This window comes from Haliaeetus albicilla, chromosome Z (genome assembly GCF_947461875.1).
Source record: "Haliaeetus albicilla chromosome Z, bHalAlb1.1, whole genome shotgun sequence".
NCBI lineage: Eukaryota > Metazoa > Chordata > Aves > Accipitriformes > Accipitridae > Haliaeetus > Haliaeetus albicilla.
The window spans coordinates 52622434-52641001 of record NC_091516.1 but is presented as its reverse complement, the minus strand read 5'-3'; the positions used below and the strand labels follow the sequence as shown (position 1 = coordinate 52641001).

Sequence of the window (18568 nt, the reverse complement as noted above, 5' to 3'; positions counted from 1 at the left end):
TTACCTTGCTGAATCATTGCAGCTCTCCCAAAGCCAATTAATTTTCTTTCAATGTCATATAACGTTATCAAGAATATCCTGTTACTTGTTAGGAGATCACATGTTCTGTAATCTCTGTAAGACAGATTTCTTGCACACATCAAGGGCTCCCTCCATTTCAACATAAAAGCCTCCTGTGTGTCACCTTTCCTTAGGCATCTTTTGGAGTCTGTACCTGCCATTAATTCTGTGTGTACCTTAATTTTGACTATCCAAAATCACAAGGGTTCCTTTTGTCTTTTACCCTTACATACCAAAAGCTATGCCATTTGTGTTCCTTATTTGCATTGTAGGAGTCATTTTCCAGCCCTGTCCTACTGAGTGTGAGTACATTTCCATTTTGCCCTTTCTACAAAACTGGTTGTTTTATTAATGGAAAATAATGAAGGTGCTTGAGTCTGTCACTCTACTAAACAAGCAGAACAGATTCCACAGGTTTTCTGTTTTCCCCTTTCTGGCTTTTTAGTTGTCCACCCAATCAATAGCATTCTGCCCATTGACACTAAAAATTTTTCCTGAAATTGAGGAATTGATCGGATACAGAGCTACATGGCAGAATTATGGCTGTGCTACCTAGACCAAGTGGATTTTGTATAGTAGAAGTTAGAGAAGTCACTGAAGATTGGTATCCCATTATACTGGCTCTTATGAAAATGGATCAGAATACGTATTTCTCACTAATAGGTGAAAGAGAAGCAAATCGTATCCATCATCACCATCTTGCCTTCTTGTTGGAAATAGCTAGTTTTACAGCAGTAAAATTAATATTCAGATTTGTTTGGCTTTCCAGATACAAATATTGCACTGGATCGATCACTATATTTTATGTTTTCTCTGAAAGTTGAGATCAATGAACTATATTTCACAGATAGGAAATCAAAGCAGAACCTGCTCTAAAAAAAAACAACTTTGCTGCTAACTCACATTCAAAAGGAGTTTCTCTTGGCTTTATTTCTGTTTCTATTACACTATTGATTTCTTAAGACTTTATTCCACTAGTTATGAATTAGAAAGCTTTGAACTTTTATTTTATTTGAGCATTAACCCTAAAGAAGCCCTATGTATCTTTTTAAAATATGAGTATGAAATTTCTGGAAATTGGATTCACATGGATTTGGAGGGCAAACAAAGATTTCCTGCTTCATCCAGAAATAGAAACCATTTATACTGTCAGGTGGAACATAAGGCATGAGGTACTAATTGCTGAGCTTCCTTAACATCATTGCCTTTTCATTAATTCAATAAAAGTCTGTTTTTAAGGGCTTTTTATGTGCTCTGTGGTACTGCTATTATATAATTTTCTGCTGAAACTCAGTAATGATGGGCTGAAAACATGGCTATTTCCACAGAACTTGTCTTCTTTATTCATGAAAAGTAATAGTCTAGTCAGTAAAATGCTAAGTTCAGGGGTGATGATTTCTATGACAAGATCAAGGATATTTCTATGAAGTGCTTTTCTGTGAAAATCCTTGCATTTGTAATCTGCAAATTCTGGCAGCTGCTGTATTAAAAAATTGGATTGTGTGGGAATGGTAGAGAAATAAAATGTAAGCTTTTTTTTACAAATAGGTTGCTATACATAAATTATTAGACATTCTATTAAAAAAAGTGGGGAGAGGGGAGGGGGAGTGTCCCAGGCATTTAGGTATTACTTTAATCAATTAAATTGAAGGGAGAATTTTTTGTCAATCCAAAATTGCATAAGCAAATTTCTAGTTCTATGGATCACATTTTATGCTTAGTTATATTCTGTCTCTAAAGGTTGCAGACATAAAATATATCTTGATTTATATTGCTATATGAGCAAATGAGGCATTGGAATATAACTGGCTGGAAGCAGCTAGTGGATCCCTGAAATGACTATAGCTCATATAGTTCTTAATTTTCCCTCCTTTGCTTTCTGAAGACAAAGATGTATCACTGCCCAGAGGTATCATCACATGCTTCACATTTTCATCTGAAAAAAAAATTCACTTTTACAAAACTTCCCCATTCTGCTGGGAAAATTACTTTGATAAGATACATTGCAACTGCTTTGTATTCATAGCAATGCCATCTGAAGAAACACTAACAAAAAGATAACGCCAGGCTGACTTAAAGACATACTGAGGGATTTCCACTGGGACCAGCAAGACTGGAAGCCTGCAGCATCTTTGGAAACAGGCCCTTGGCCTTTACAGGAGAACAAATGCAACCAGCATTCCACAGCTACCTCGTTATTTGTTCAAAGGACATGAACCATCAATGCCCAAGGATTAGTGAGAACATAGCAATGACATATGAGACTGCCCCCACATACTTTCCTAGTCGCTGATTACTTTCAGGTCAGGGAATTCCTTTGCTTTTTCTGTTTAGTAACCCTCAACAGATTTCCTTTACAATACTAGCCCAGGCTCCGCTTGAACTAATGTCAAGTTTTTGCATTGACAACAGCCTATAGTGAGGAGATTCACAGAAAACTCAGCTGCTGTCTGAAGAATTTTGCTTGTTTTGGTCTTGGCTCCTCCTGGCCTCGGCTCTTTTGTTAGAAGTCCTGCTGAATTTATGCCGCCAGTGATTTTGCAACCTCTGCCATAACCCTTAATAAACTGCCTTTTTTTTTCACAGACTGAAAAATCCTAGTTTGGAAAGTTGTTCCTTGTAAAGAAGCTGTTCCATGCTTTGGTCATCCTTGTTACTCTTCTCTGAATCTTTTCTAGTTCCAATACATCTTTTCTGAGGTAAGGGGATCAGAATAATCCCCCTAGTTTATTTCATGCTGCTTTTCAAATAATTCCTAATATCCGATTTTCTTTTTTGGCCTCTATAGAGCTTAAGCTGAAGTTTTGCACAGATGTTTTATAAACTAAGGTCCTGCTCCTGCATTGTTATGATCAGCCCACCATTTTGTATGTGAAGCTAGGATTGTTTTTCCCCGTGTCCATCACTTTACATTTGTCTGTCTTGGAAGTTCATCTGCCATTTCAACTGCTATGTGATTCAGTCATATAAGGTGCAGTGTTGTCTGGGAAGTTTTATCATTAGATCATCTAAAAAATCACATTGGTACACATTTCTAGGATACATTTAAAACATAGATCAAGCTTGGGTTTGTAGTTATCTTGTTTTTAAAAAGTGAAGTGGCATTATAAAATGAAAAAGTGAATGACAAGACATTTATCTTAAGAAAATTGGAAATTCCTTCATATTAAGTTTGGTAGAGGAGGCCAACATACCACTAAGATCTATCTCTGTGCATCTGACTCAAAAAAAGTTACACTTGTCAAAGAGTAAGCAATTTACTCTTTTCAAAAGTCTGCATCGCAGTTATTTTTTTCCATTCAAATTGACCATAAGTCCCTATCTTTGTTTTTCTATGTAGCAAAAGAATACCCCACAGTGTAGTTTTAGTTAGAATCCACACCGGGTAAAGGCATTTAATCCCAGTTCCACTACATACCTTAAGTTGCAAACAAGAGTATAAATGTCCACTTCATGGATGGTAGAACATAGAAGCTATCTAGCAGGACATGGCTCTCTAAGGTTTTTGAAGTTGTTGAACTTGAGGAATAATGAAAATAAGTCTTAGGACAAAGAAAATATGGGAAATATTTTCTGCTGGTAGCAAAGAGAGAGGTGAGGAAAAAAATGCTTTAAGGGATATGGGCCAACATAATGTTGTTGTGAGAAAAGCATGGCTCATCTGTTCTTAGTGTAGTTAATAAAATCTCTGGCAGTATGAAATGTATGCATTCAACTTCTTTCCCCAGAACCAGAAATGACAGAAGGGGAGAAAAAAAAAAAAAAGTAAGTCTAAGGATCTGAGTTACCAAAGCATCACTGAAGTTCCCAAAATCTAAACAAGGAACTATATGAATAACCACACAAGCTAGACCGAATACTATATGCTCCTGAATTAAACATAATGAACTATCCTTACGCCTGAACAATCCCTCCAGACTCCAGAAGAAAGGTAGTGAAGAAAAAGGCTTGCATTCTATCAGGACATATCTATAGCTGAAAATGGATGTCAAAGGAAAAAGAGTGGAATGACTTTAAAGGAGCACCCCGAGCCTTGAAAAGGTGTCAGAGATACCATCCTTCTATTCTGATATTTTCTAATCTTTCCAGTACGCATTTGTGTGTTTTTCTTATGGGGTGTGACATCCTCCAGGTTTCATGATCTGATCCACTTTACAGCTGTTTATTCCTAACATAAATCCTGCAGAAATAATTTCACAATTTTCCTTCCAGTTGTAGTTTTAGTAGCATTTATAATTATCTGTCAATAAAGCTGTATTTTTCAGCAATACCAATTTAAATGTGCTGAGTTGTCTTTCCACTGTAATTTCTCTACTGCTATTTCTATCAGAGTAATTTCATGGACTGGAGCCTTGTAGAGATATAACTTGGAATCTATATAAAATTTGTTACACGTTCCTATCAAGCCATAGGCTGTAGCACTGCTTGTGGTATATGCTACATTGTATATTGATAAATGTATATTTTACATTTATCCTGATAGCTTTACTTCTGCTATTATTATTCAAATTATATAAACTTCCATATACTCTACACAAATTCTATTTCCATAGAGCGAATTCTCAATTATTTCACTAGTTATGTGCCTCTTATTTTTAATCTGGCAAAGCTAACATAAGTGGAACCATAAGAATTTGTGCAAATTATTAAGTCTTTTCTTATTCTTCCTATTCAGTTAATACGCTATCCATTCTCAGACAGCCCACCATAAAAAATTTTATAGCAACTCTTAGGAGACTACTTTCTCAGTCATTTAGACCATTGTGACACATGCCCCCCCTCCAAAAAAAACCCAACCACCACCAAACAAAAAAAACCCAGCTAAGCAATTATAGCAAGGGTAAATATTTTTTGTGTCCACACACAATATTGCCAAAATTAAATAGTGCTGCTTACCCAGTGTATTTTTAGCATTCAGTCAAAGGATAAAAGAAGTGAACATTCTTTTATTCTCCATTTGAACAGTACTACTATTCAAAGGAATCATTTTCCTCCCTCAGCTTTGTAGCCCTTTTAGAAAAATATATCAGCATTTTATCCAACTTTTTTTGTGACCTATACTCATGTAATTTCTTGAAATCATAAACTAATTAAATCTGGAAAGCATCAATTTTAAATTATCAATACATGTATTGTAGACTTCTGACAATTAGACAGTTAAATTAAAAAATAATGCTCTAAGAGGCCCTTAGAGATCATAATTTCCAACTCCCTGCTTCAAGACTGTAAGTACATTAATTTAAGCAGATGCTTGTCTAATCTTTTCCTAAAAGATTTCCAATGGCCAGGTTATTGGCAATGTAGGCCAAAAGTCACTCTTGCCTTTAGTACTATGTTAATCTATAAATTCTATACTACTGAAAAATTAGGGACCATGAAGAAAAAGCTTTATTTTCTTTATGGGGATGATACTTAACATTGTTATGTTGCTTCCCAGCTCTATCAGAAAAGGATAGACCTCTAAGTGAAGTTTAAAAAAAGTATATAATCAATAGTTGCAGCTGAACTATGGTAAAAACCAGGAGGATGGAACTGTGTAAGTTAATATGGAAGTAGCTTGATCTGAAAGAAATTAGTTAATGTCCTAATCTAAAACCCTTTTAAAGTCAGTGGAAAAACTGTTGGAAGTTGACATGCTAACAAACATTGGAGCGTATGGAGATTTAATTAATTTATTAGAGTTATTTTATACTTAGATGTAAGCACCCAAAAGATATGGTTGTAAAGGCCTAATTACAAATACACATACAGTCAAAAATGTTCCAAAACAGTGAGTAGTAGAAGCACACAGGTAAGTGTAAACTCAGCAATCCAGGAACAAAAGGAAAAGACAAGACAAAGTGCTGCCAATCAACTTCTTTTTACCTCTGCACAGTATTACATTAAAAAAATAAAAGGTGTGTGTAGGGGTAACCTCCAGGGAAATTACAAAAAAAAAAAATTATGTTCACTCACTTCTCTAATAATTTAGTCCACCTTTCACTTGAAAATTAATTATTTTTATTCATGTAAAATTATTTTTCTCCAGGAATATATGTGATTATTTTGTTTTGTCATGGAATGGAAATGTGTAATAGTCATCAGGTATAACTTCCTCTCTCAGTATATCAGTTTTTGCAATCTGGAGGACATACATTTCTCTGCCATATAGAATGCCTGCAAGCCAATTGAAAAGTTATATGCATTCTCACTACTGAGAAGAAGTCATGCAAAAAATTTAAGACCTGAACACTCCCAAGCATATGAATAGCTTTTCTTCCACATGAATTATCCTTTTGACTTCACTAGGACTGCTTACATTTTTCAGGCTTGGCAGGATGAGGATTATCATGTTTATCATGTAAAAAAATCACTTAAGAAGATAAAACCAAGGCAGAAATTTCTTAGTGTTAAGAAATCAAAAAAACTTGTCAAATTATTGCCAGAATACAATACAGTGAAAACCCACTGCAAATAAACCAGATTTAAATATGCAGGTATCCAGTAAAATGAAACATTTTTAAAGTACTGCTTTTTCAGTTTTAGTGTAATCTCATAAATCAACATTCTCCAACGTATCTTTTGTTGTCAAAGCATGCTTCTTACTAACATACACTTGAGTCTTTGATTCTGAGATATTCCTCTGATCTTGCATAATGCCTTGGGTGGAGTCCACCACTCATCATTGCCAATGGGAATTGTGCCCTTGACTTCAATCCCAGAAATTTCTATTTGGAGTCCTGGTTACAGGCAAGTAAAAGGCAAATTATTCTATTCAAGACATGCACCCTTAATGTGAGGGTGATTCATGTTTTAAAACAGGTAAAGCAAAAGTACGTGGTGCTGATACTTTGTAATGCTGCATGCTTTTCTTGATTGGTTCTTACACAGGACCAGTAAGACAATTTTCATCACATTCTTTGGATGAATAAAACAGGAAAAAAACAAATCAATCTGCAAAATTCCTGCTTTTAAAAAAATATTTCTAGTACCATTTCAGTATATTCGGTGAATTGCTATAAATCTAAGACTGGAGGTTAAAAAAAAAAGAGAACCCCTGGAAAGAGATCTATTTCTATGCTTTAACACTCTCCTCATTTCAGCAATGCAAGCAAAATTTTCAATATCACTTTAGAACATGCTTTTAGATGTTATTTTAATTTACACTGCTATTCCGGTTTCAGCTGGGATAGAGTTAATTTTCTTTCTAGTACCTGGTATAGTGTTATGGTTTAGGTTCAGTAAGAGAAGAATTTTGATAACACATGGATATTTTCAGTTGTTCCTAAGTAGTGTTTATATTAAGTCAAGGATTTTTCAGCTTCTCATGGCCAGCCAGCAAGAAGGCTGGAGGGGCACAAAAAGTTGGGAAGGGACACTGCCAGGGCAGCTGACCCAAACTGGCCAAAGGGATATTCCATACTATGTGATGTCATGCCCAGTATATAAACTGGGAGAGTTGGCTGTGCAGGGGGCAGGGAATCACTGCTCGGGAACTAACTAGGCATCAGTCAGCCAGTGGTGAGCAATTGCACTGTGCATCACTTGTTTTGAACATTCCAATTCTTTTACCATTATTATTATTATTATTGTCATTTTATTAGTGTTATTATTATCATTATTATTTTCTGCCTTTCTGTCCTATTAAACTCTCTTTATCTCAACCCACAAGTTTTACGGTTTTTTTACCCTTCTGATTCTCTCCCCTATCCCACTGTGAGGGAGGTGAATGACTGGCTGCGTGGTGCTTAGCTGGTGGCTGGGGTTAAACCACCACAACTGCTGTATCATTCACTTAACATTTTAACATTAAAATCTTATCCAAGAAAAGGACAAGTATCAGAACATCCTAGAAGTACTTTCTGAATTAGCAGCTAATGGAAGCTTCTAGAATTTGAAATAAATATATTAAGTTCTTAGATAAATACTTTTTTTCAGACACTGAGGTCTTACTGATTTTCTGCAGAGAGATTTTTGGGGCTTGGAAATATTAATATACAGCAGAAGGTATTAACTTGTGAATTCAGACACTGTATTTATTCACCCTGGAGGTGGAATGATATGGAAGTCATCTTCTTACAACTATATATATTAATAAAAATCTATGTCTTGGGAGCAGTGTCCTTTGAAATCTAGTTATTCTGGCTGCATTCCAGTATAATCCCAATTGATTCATTCTAATTTTTTCATGGTTATTTAGAGGATGCAAAAGAAAAAATACAGTCATTGCTAAATTTCGCTTATCTGGAACTGTAAGTGAATATTATTGATTTTTACACATCACTTTTAAAACCTAATAGCATTTAGATTGAAGGCAGTGGCAAAACTAAAATCCCCTATGTCAGTAGTGTACTAAAGACATAGGAAAAAAAAGTAAAATGTTCCAAAATAAATCATACCTTGTTTAGTCTTTTGACACTGCCCAATTTAAGCAAAGGATTTAAGACTTCAAAATGTTTCTCTGATACTGCGATGAAAGCAAGACTAGAAGGGAAGAATCCAGGCTAGATCACTTTAAAAGCATCAGAATGCACTAGCAAGACAAATTTCTTAGGTTTTCAAGTATAAATTCTTTGGAGTGGGAAAAATATGGAACATGCAGGATATATGTAGTGTAATATTCTATAATAACATAAAATTTAACACCATCATTTGCATTAAGTAGTGTCCAACACTTATCCTAGGCTTACAGTTAAGTGAGGATTCTTGTCAGAAGAGTGCTATGCCTGACAGACAGTTGATAATTGATTTACCTTGGTAGTGAAGAAGAGAGTAAGAGGCATTTTTTTCCTTTAATATACATCAACATTTTGTATAAAGGAGCCTTGATCCTTTCTTGGAGCATCTAGGAATTAGCACCATTAAAAAATAACTATGGTTGATTTACAATAGTTCTACAGTATCTCTGAGTCTGCATTCTTATGCCATATTAGATGCTGTTCAGCACTGTAAATATTTAAATAGTTAATATTCATGGCCATTTTATCATGAATAATAATCACAATGGCCACATTTTACACTTCCATCTCATGTAGTTCTCATAAATTCTTTCTAGCAATAGTGAAAGGAGGCCTCAGGCAAAAAAGTAATTGAACGAACATCTCTGTAATTTGTAGAAGTACACAGGCAAAGAATGCAAACTTTGGATAAATTGTGTTATACCTACAGAAACATTCCTTGTTTTTAGACTAGGCATTTCATCAAAGCAGTCCACCTGGATTTTATTTTTCTCATTAAAAATATGTTTAGCAGAAGCGATCTGCAGTATGGTTCAGCGTCACTTTATGCATTAGAGAGTATGTTCCAAAAAAAATCTCAGAATGGCTCACATAGTGTGAATTCATTTATTACAGTTTTTTTAGTTAATAATATTGCCTTAAATGGGGTTGGTATAATGAAATAAGATTAAATTAGTTAATTTAAACCTAATTATTCCAAAAATATATCCTTTTTTTCACCCTGCTGAGTGCTACCAGTAGTCTAGAGAACAATAAATCTAGTTTACTGAAATGTAAGATCATGTGAAGATTGGCCACTGGATTCAGCAACTGTTGATGGTATTGCATTTCCTATAAATATGCATTTAGAGAAGAAAATTAGTATTCTGATGAGTGGAGGAAAGCACTGACCCCCATAACAATTTTAACAGTATTGTGCAAACTAAGTGCAGACCACAATGTACGTTATGAAAGTTGCTTGGTTTTTTCTGGTACTTAGGAGGTACAACTGTTACTATTTCTATTTTAAAACTATGCTGCAATATTTCTTTACATTCCCGCTCTCACCCTCCAGCCTTAATGTAAAAACAGATCCCTTATGAAGTCCTGAACTATCAATAGGATTAAATCAATTGAACATCCACATACACCATCTCTTGTCTATATACACACTACAGATGTAGTTGACAAGTCCAGAAGATGGTAGTATCATATTTGTAAAAACTAATCTTTCACTAAAAATCTGTTTCAGTTTTATATTAATTATAAGGGAAATAACATATCCAACAGACATTAAGAGACATGATACTGTAGATGCACATTTTACAATTGTATGAAGAGCACTGAAAATAAAGCGCTATGTGTTTACATTCTTTTGTTTCAGTTTCCTGTAAGATTTCTTGAAGACTCAGTGGGTGATGAAATTCTAATAACTAATACCAGGAATAATATTAAAAACAATGTAAAAAAGTGAAGCAAAGCTCCTTTGTATCCCTCTGAGCACTACTGTAATCCATTGTCAGAAATCCTAAGGACAGCTGAAAAGCTTTTCACAGAGAACACTACTGAGTATAACTCCAGGAAGAATCAAAGCAGAAGGCTATACATGGCACATTTACCTAAGCAGAATTTACAGCTGCTAGCTCATGAAGGACAGCTATTATTTTTTCCAAAATACTCCACCCTTATGAAAAATCAAAAGGGATCTTTTTTCAACAAGACTAGGGAAAAAAAAACATTTGTGTCCACATTGTGTCTTGTCTGCAGTTCTTTTTGATAACCACTTTAAATATGGGTAGCACCTCTGGCACCGTCATGCTGGTGAACTTTCCAGTGGCGTAAAAGGAACATATGCTTGCATCCAGCATACAAGCCAATTTGCAGCCAGCTTTGGACCACTGTACTGATACTTGACAAAAAGCTGATCGTGCAATGCAGCAAATAATTTGGCCTTTTCTGCATTTCATTTTTATACACTGCACAAAATTTCAAAAGTGATTTAGCTTGTTAAAAAGAAAACAGTTGTTTCATTTTGTTGCACTTCCACTCCTCTTCTAATCACCAATATAGTGAGGAGTCTTCTGAGTATGGTGGTGAAATTAATATGCACATAAGGGATTCATATCTTTGGAGCACTCCATGTAGAAATATAAAAAAGCTGAAAGGGTGAGGCAAGCCAGATAAAATACTTTTTTCTCCTCAAGTTTGAGTTGTAATGTTGAGAACCCATGCAGCGCACGGCCACCAGTGGCCCACACAGAACTCTCTTCAGCCTCAGGCAGGATCATATTGCCAGATTTTTTTAAACATCTCAGAAAAATGCAAATAGAAGATGATACATTCATGGTTATTCATTATGTGGTATTCTCTCCCCTCTGAATCAGTTATAACTAGTGCTATAATGCAACACCTAACGTGGGTGATAGTATAAAAGTTTTTGGATACTATGTTGTGTTATGTTCTTAGAATAACATATGAAATTAAATGAAGCCCATTAATAGTCACTAATAGTATTTGGGAACCTTTCATAAAACCTGTAGAGCTAATAGGGAATTTCTAGCTTAATGCTATTTTGCTGAAAATAAAAAATTATTTTCCAAACACCTATGAAAAATATTTTTTTATTCAATAAATATAAAAAATTAGTTATAATTATGTAATTTCCATGGCTTATTATATCATTTGCATTGCAAACTTTATGGCTAACTAAAATTCCCTCTGCGGTGCTAATCAGGAAGGTATTCATTTCACATCCCAAATTGTTTTGTAACGTTCATGCATGTTGTTGAATAGCTTCTCATTTTCACAATGCATCTAGTAGTATGACAGCACTTGGTGAAGGTTCCTGAATGCAAACTGTGTGTTGCATTGTAATGTATGCGATAATTTATGTAAGGCCCATTGAAAAAGACTATCATACACACAAGCCATATAGTGTACTTTTAAGCATAGTTCTGGCTTCATTTCCAGTCTCAAAAAGCCCTGAAGACAGCCTGTGCCTTGCTTTATGGCATCTGCAACAAAAAAAAGAACAACAGAAGTCATGGTTCCACTGCTTTAGAAAATGAACTTCCTGAGAACTGATTGACAGTGGTTTAACAGTTTTCCCTAGAAATCATGGTTGTTTTTCCAAAATAATTGATTCCATTAAACCTGAACTGTTCTTTTATCATTAAACATCCAGGAAAAGTTAATAACAGGTATTAAAAAAACTTAATGCATTCATACTTCATGAATATTTTAAAAATGCAGAATGGCTTTTAAACATGCATAAAATAATTATGGGACAGTCTCATTCTGAGTAGAATACAGTTGGCCTGGAACAGTTCCTACAAACTTAACTGAAGTTGGACCAGAATTTTAGAAAACTTCTTTTAAGATTACTGAGACTAGATCTTTCCAGCAATACCAGAGACGTAGTATAAGACACCTTGATACAAAATATGAAAATGAGAAATCCAAGAGGGCATTAGGAAAAACTTCAATACCAAACCAGTGAAAAATAATATTTATAATACATTCTAGTCAATTTATGCACAATAGCCTGTACAATGTGGGTAATTACCTAATTTTGTTTCCTTTTTAAACGTGAGGCTATTCAGGCATGCATTTTCAAAAGTTTCTGGCTTGGGGATAGTTGAACAATTCCAACTGAAATCAATGATAGTTGTGAGTTTGCAATACTACTGAAAAATCATGAATAATATATTTCAAATTTGATATCCAGAAAGCAAGATGCACTAAATATGCCATTTCTGCAGATGTGTCCATTTATGATGCAAGCTGTGCTCCACAAGGTTCAGCCTTAAAGCTGGAGCTAAAATGGAAACAGTTCTAGCTTAAACCACCACAGTCTGTACTGATGGCATTAACTGAAATCAGTACTGGGTTCCCGTGGTTTTATCTCACAGATGCTGAATTACCAAAGTGAAACTATGGCACAATGTACATGTTTTGTACACTAATTTTCTATGCTTTTATACTAAAAAGTTGCAAAAAATAAGCAGCCATTTCTCCATTACTTAATTCTCAAGTGATGAATAAAATCCTTATTCTTCTGTAACATGGTGCTGTGGTGGGTTAAACTTGGTTGGCTGCCAGATGCCTGCCCAGCTGCTCTCTCACTCCCCCTCCTCACCAGGACAGGGGGAAAAAGTAAGACAGGAAAGCTCATGTTTCAAGATAAAGACAGGGAGACCACTTACCGATAGCCATCATGGTCAAAACAGACTTAACTTGGCGAAGACAAACAAATCCTCCTGGAAGCTATATTGAAGCATATGGATGGCAGGGAGGTGACTAGAGACAGCCAGCATAGCTTCACCAAGAGCAAATCGTGCCTGACTAATCTAGTGGTCTTCTATGATGGAGTGACTGCACTGGTGGATAAGGGAAAAGCAACTGATGTCATATGCCTTGACTCCTGTAAGGCCTTTGACACGGTCCCACAAAACATCCTTCTCACTAATTTGGAAACATACGTGTTTGATGGATGGACTATTCAATGGATAAGGAATTGTCTGGATGGACACATCCAAAGAGTTGCAGTCAACAGTGGCAGCTCCAAATGGAGATCAGTAACAAGTGGTGTTCCGCAGGGGTCCATATTGGGATGAGCATTGTTCAGTATCTTTATTAATGACATAGACGGTGGGATTGAGTGCACCCTCAGCAAATTGTGGATGACATCAAGCTGAGTGGTGCAGTTGATTCACTTGAGGGAAGAGATGCCATCCACTGGTACCTCGACAGGCTTGAGGAATGGCCCCGTGTGAACCTCATGAGGTTCAACAAGGCCAAGTGCAAGGCCGACTATCAATACAGGCTGGGGGATGAAGGGATTGAGAGCAGCCCTGCAGAGAAGGAGATACTGGTGGATGAAAAACTGGACATGAGCCGACAATGTGCGCTCACAGCCCAGAAAGCCAACCGTATCCTGGGCTGCATCAAAAGGAGGTGGCCAGCAGGATGAGGGAGGTGATTCTGCCCCTCTACTCTGCTCTGGTGATGCCAGGAGGCTCTGGAAGAGTTTAATAACAAACTGCATAAGATTGTAACAGAAAAAAAATGTTTCCAGCATGAAAAAATAGTACTATTAAGCCAGTTGGGTCACTTCAGGGCAAAATATGCATTTTATAATTTCATACAACCAAAACTAGGAACTTACACATACATGTGTGTTAAGGCGAAAAGAACACTTTCTTTTATTTTAAATTCTTTTTAAAACAATTCAGCTTTAATATCTGTTACTGGTTTAGGACTTATCATGAACTCATCTCAAACTCCTGATCCCAAATTCACCACAACCTTGTCAGAATCAATGGGGCTGCAGTCATGTTTTATAGTTTGCTCAATCATTAGCAAACTATGCATTAATTACCTTCATCTTGCTCTTCAAAATCATAGACTGAGAAATTACTGTTATAGACTGTAAAATATCCTGTTAATTAATAATGATCTTAACAAAGCTTTTGGCTAAGGATGCCAAATCCAGTCCAAATTTCACACTATTTTTAGATTTCTTTAATACCTAAAGTAGTAAATTAAAGATATCTGTATTGACAACTTTCTCTTTGCTGTCTACTTTTTATACAATAACCTTTATATTTCATTTTAAAATACCAGTGTTGAGAAAATAATCTTTCTTGAGCGTATCCTTTCCTGAGTGATTCATACATCGTATACCATAAACCTGAGGACCAAACTACAAATATTTCCTTCTTGTTAGATAATATACATGTGGCATGCTTCTTCACAGTTCTAATTTGGAGACTATCCAACATGGTAGAGAGAAATCAATTAACATAGTGAACACTAATCTGGCTACTGAATCTATAGATTATATAAGAGTAACATAGAAACAGGGATAGACCTCTGGACCACTGTGGGTAACTGCCTGCTCACTGCTCTTGCAGCACCAACACCCCACAGGTGCCCTGGGTCTGGGCTCAGGGAGGAATTTTTTTCCCCGGGGCAGAGGGGCACTGATGAGGCAGGACAGGGTGTTTCCCATGCTCCCTGGTCCAGGCACTATGCTTTTGAATAGGATGAGCAGAGCAGGAGATGACTGCAAGCACTCATGGTCACATCAAGACTTTGGGTGATGTCCCCTGCTCACACGAGCCCTGGGGAGGGAGCGTGGCTGCAGGAGTGCCTCAGTGTGGCAGGTACACCCACCCTGATAGACAGCAAAACTTCTTGGCCATGGAAAAGAGAAAAAAAACTAGAAGCCACTGTTTGGGGGTCGAGCGGCCTCGCCTGCACGGTGCGGTTGGGTTACAACTGCCAGGTACACACTTTGATCAGGCATAAGGAAGTAATGGCCCTCAGCCACTGAGGACTAAGGTGACCTTATTCGACCGCAGATCAGATTCGACTAGGGTATAAACAGAGTCCTGCCAGAGGGCAAATTGAGTCAGTCCTCCTCGGAACAGCAGGTCTGCAGTCAGGGACTCTCCCCTTGGGTCGGGACACTGTGCAAGGTAGCTCCTGCAGGTTGAGAGCCCTCATCTTTTAGGTGAGTGATACGCACATTTTGAGTTATCATTTCCAAAGCTTAAGAACTCTTAAGTCAATTGTGTAGTATTAATTTCCCCTTACATCATTGAACCTGTGGTTTACTAACGTTGTCGGAGTTCTAAATGATTTTGATTGAAGATTAAATTTTGTTGAGTTTAACGCCTGTTTAATTTGATTGTGTGAGCCTCCACGACACCGAGCCCTGTGCTGAAGGGGGTCTCCTGGGTCCTCGGCGGGAAGGGCTCTGCTGGACTCCTCCAGGCTGAGAGCACAGGCTCTGTTGCCCTCAGCGAACGGGCTGCCTGGCAGCTTGTGGGGCAGCAGGAGAAGGCCCTGGCCACGGCCGGGCAGGCTGTGCCCTGCCTCTTGGCCCTGCCGTGGTCACGCCAGGAGCCGGCCGCAGAGGGCCACAGGGAGGGAGCCCAGCCGGCTGTCCCAGCTGGGCCCAGCGCATGGCCACCAAGGGCGGGGGCAGCCCCCGGCCCCTGGGCACAGGGACCTCCTCGGGGCCACCACCCCAAAGGCCTTCCTCCTGTGCGGCCCTCCACTGTGCCACGGGGGGCCCCACCACCCCCACCTCACAGCGCCACCACCCAGCAACACAGCACCACCGTGCCCGGACAGGATAAAAGGGGCATCCCCCCATGGGGGCATCCCCCCACGCCCCACCGCCAGCCTGCCAGGCCGCACCGTGGGGACACAGCTGGCCGGGGGCCGCCCCACGGCGTGGGAGGGGACGGCTCTGAGGGGCCGGTGGGGTTAATTGGAGGGGCTGAAGGGGGAAGGCTCGAGGCTGGACGAGGCTGCCGGAGGTTCTCTGCCGCAGTCCCAGCTCCTGGCAGGGCCACGTTCAAAGCTGCGTCTGCTGGCTGGAAATCCGGCTTCCTCCTTCCTTCAGGGCGTGGAGACAAGCTCCTGGGGAGACGAGAAGTGCCACAAAGGCCTGGAGGTGCCCACGGCCGTCAGGCCTTTTCAGCCGGCCAGCAGTGGCAGAGGTTGGCCGGGGGGCCCGCCGAGACCACGGGAAGGCACTGTCGGTGCTTGAGGAGCGCTGCCGAGCTCGCCGTCCTCATCCCCTGCGGAGCCAGTGGCAGCGGCACCGAGGAAGGGGCTGCAAAGACGTCGCAAGGGCTGTCAGAGCCGGCACCTTCCCCAGTGTTCGGAGCGCCCAGTGGTGTCCTGCCGGGCACGGGAAGGATTCCCGCCCCAAGGTCGATCTGGCCAGGGGCTTTTGCCACCCCTGGAAGCCCCTGAGGTGGATCAGGGTTGCAGGAGGGAAGGGGTCGGGCGGTGGTGGAGTCCCTGGTAGGTGTGACCACCCCCTGGGGCCGGGAGGCAGGTCTTGCTCACATGCTCAGGGAACAGCCGATCGAGGCCAGCTCTGGGGTCAGGAAGGAATTTTTCCACCCCGGGGCAGATTGGCACTGGTCCCCGGGGGGGTTTCACCTTCCTCTGCAGCACTGAGCAGGGCCCCTTGCCAGGGCTCCTCTGGGCCATTTTGGGTAAGAGACTGCCTGCTGCTCTTGCAGCACCAAGACACCACTGGTGCCCTGGGTCTGTGGTCAGGAGGGATTTTTTTCCCCCTGGGTCAGATTGGCACTGGTCCCCGCGGGTTTTTTTGTCCTTCCTCTGCAGCACTAAGCAGGGCCCCTTACCGGGGCTCCTCTGGGCCATTGGATAAATTCCTGCCTGCTGCTCTTGCAGCAAGTAGAAGCTGCTCTTACAGCATGAAGACACCACTGGTGCCCTGCATCTGCAGTCAGCAGGAATTTCCCCCCCCCGGGTCAGGTTGGCACTGGTCCCCAGAGGTTTTTTTTCCTTCTTTTGTAGCACTGAGCAGAGCCCCTTGCCAGGGCTCCTCTGGGCCATTTTGGCAAATTAACTGCCTGATGCTCTTGCAGCAGGAAGATGCCACTTGTGGCCTAGATCTAGGGTCTAGAAGGACTTGTTTTCCATGTGGGTTTTTTGTCTTCTTTGACCACGTTGAGCACAGCCCCTTGCCAGGGCTTCTCTGGGCCATTTTGGCCAAGTGCCTGCCCACTGTTCTTGCAGCACCAAGACAACATGGATGACCTGGATCTCTCAGGAGCTGCCACTTTTCAGCTGCCCCTGAATGCAGTAAAAGTGCAGTTTTCTCCTTAATCTGCATTCATGTCATGTGTGTGATGGTCTCAGCAGGGAACCTTGTCCTGCAGCTGTGCCATCAGCAATGGTATGTATGCTCACACCATGGGCCTGGCAGCACCCTGGCAGAGCTGGGAGGGTTGGTTGGTTGCCCGAGTGTTGTGGTTTAACCCCAGCCAGCAACTAAGCACCACACAGCCGCTCACTCACTCCCCCCCATCCAGTGGGATGGGGGAGAAAATCAGGAAAAGAAGTAAAAGTCGTGGGTTGAGATAAGAATGCTTTAATAGAACAGAAAAGAAGAAACTAATAATGATAATGATAACACTAATAAAATGACAACAGTAGTAATAAAAGGATTGGAATGTACAAATCATGCGCAGGGCAATTGCTCACCACCCGCCGACCTACACCCAGCTAGTCCCTGAGCGGTGATTCCCTGCCCCCACTTCCCAGTTCCTATACCCATGGTATGGAATACACCGTTGGCCAGTTTGGGTCAGGTGCCCTGGCTGTGTCCTGTGCCAGCTTCTTGTGCCCGTCCAGCTTTCTCGCTGGCTGGGCATGAGAAGCTGAAAAATCCTTGACTTTAGACTAAACGCTAGGTAGCAACAACTGAAAACATCACTGTTATCAACATTCTTCTCATACTGAACTCAAAATATAGCACTGTACCAGCTACTAGGAAGACAGTTAACTCTATCCCAGCTGAAACCAGGACACCAAGTCTAGCTAGAGTGCAAGGCATGTTCAGCCACTGCTTCCTGGCCACTCAAGCTCAGCCTCCAGCACCTGGTGCTCCACACACCCACGTTGCTTCCCATCCAGGTCTGCTTAGTCACTTGCATACTGCACCAGGGGTGGGGGCAAAGCCCTGCTCTGCGTCATGCACTCGTCCTCCTTTTTGCTCCACACTCTCTGCTCTGCCCTGAGATGCTCCCCTCCTTTGCCACTCGCAGCCTGCAGGGGAGTAGAGAGGGAAACAAGAAGGAGGCCTCCTTGTAACTTCTCCATCTTGGAGCACTCAAGATGGTGTTTGTGCAATGGACACAAGGGGCATCCCCAACAAAAATGAGACTGACCCCATCTTTGCAGCTCGATGCAAGGTGGCACTTGGCAAAGGGGCTTGGCCTGCCTTCTCAGGCTGGTTTTCTTTCCAAGGACCAAGG

At 40.2% G+C, this 18568-nt stretch overlaps 1 long non-coding RNA gene across 1 annotated transcript in view; it reads right to left on the bottom strand.

The window, feature by feature from the left end:
* LOC138683670 (uncharacterized) overlaps positions 1–18568 on the bottom strand; it is a 497441-nt gene that overhangs the window by 439174 nt on the left and 39699 nt on the right. The gene's annotated exons all lie outside the window — the stretch shown is intronic.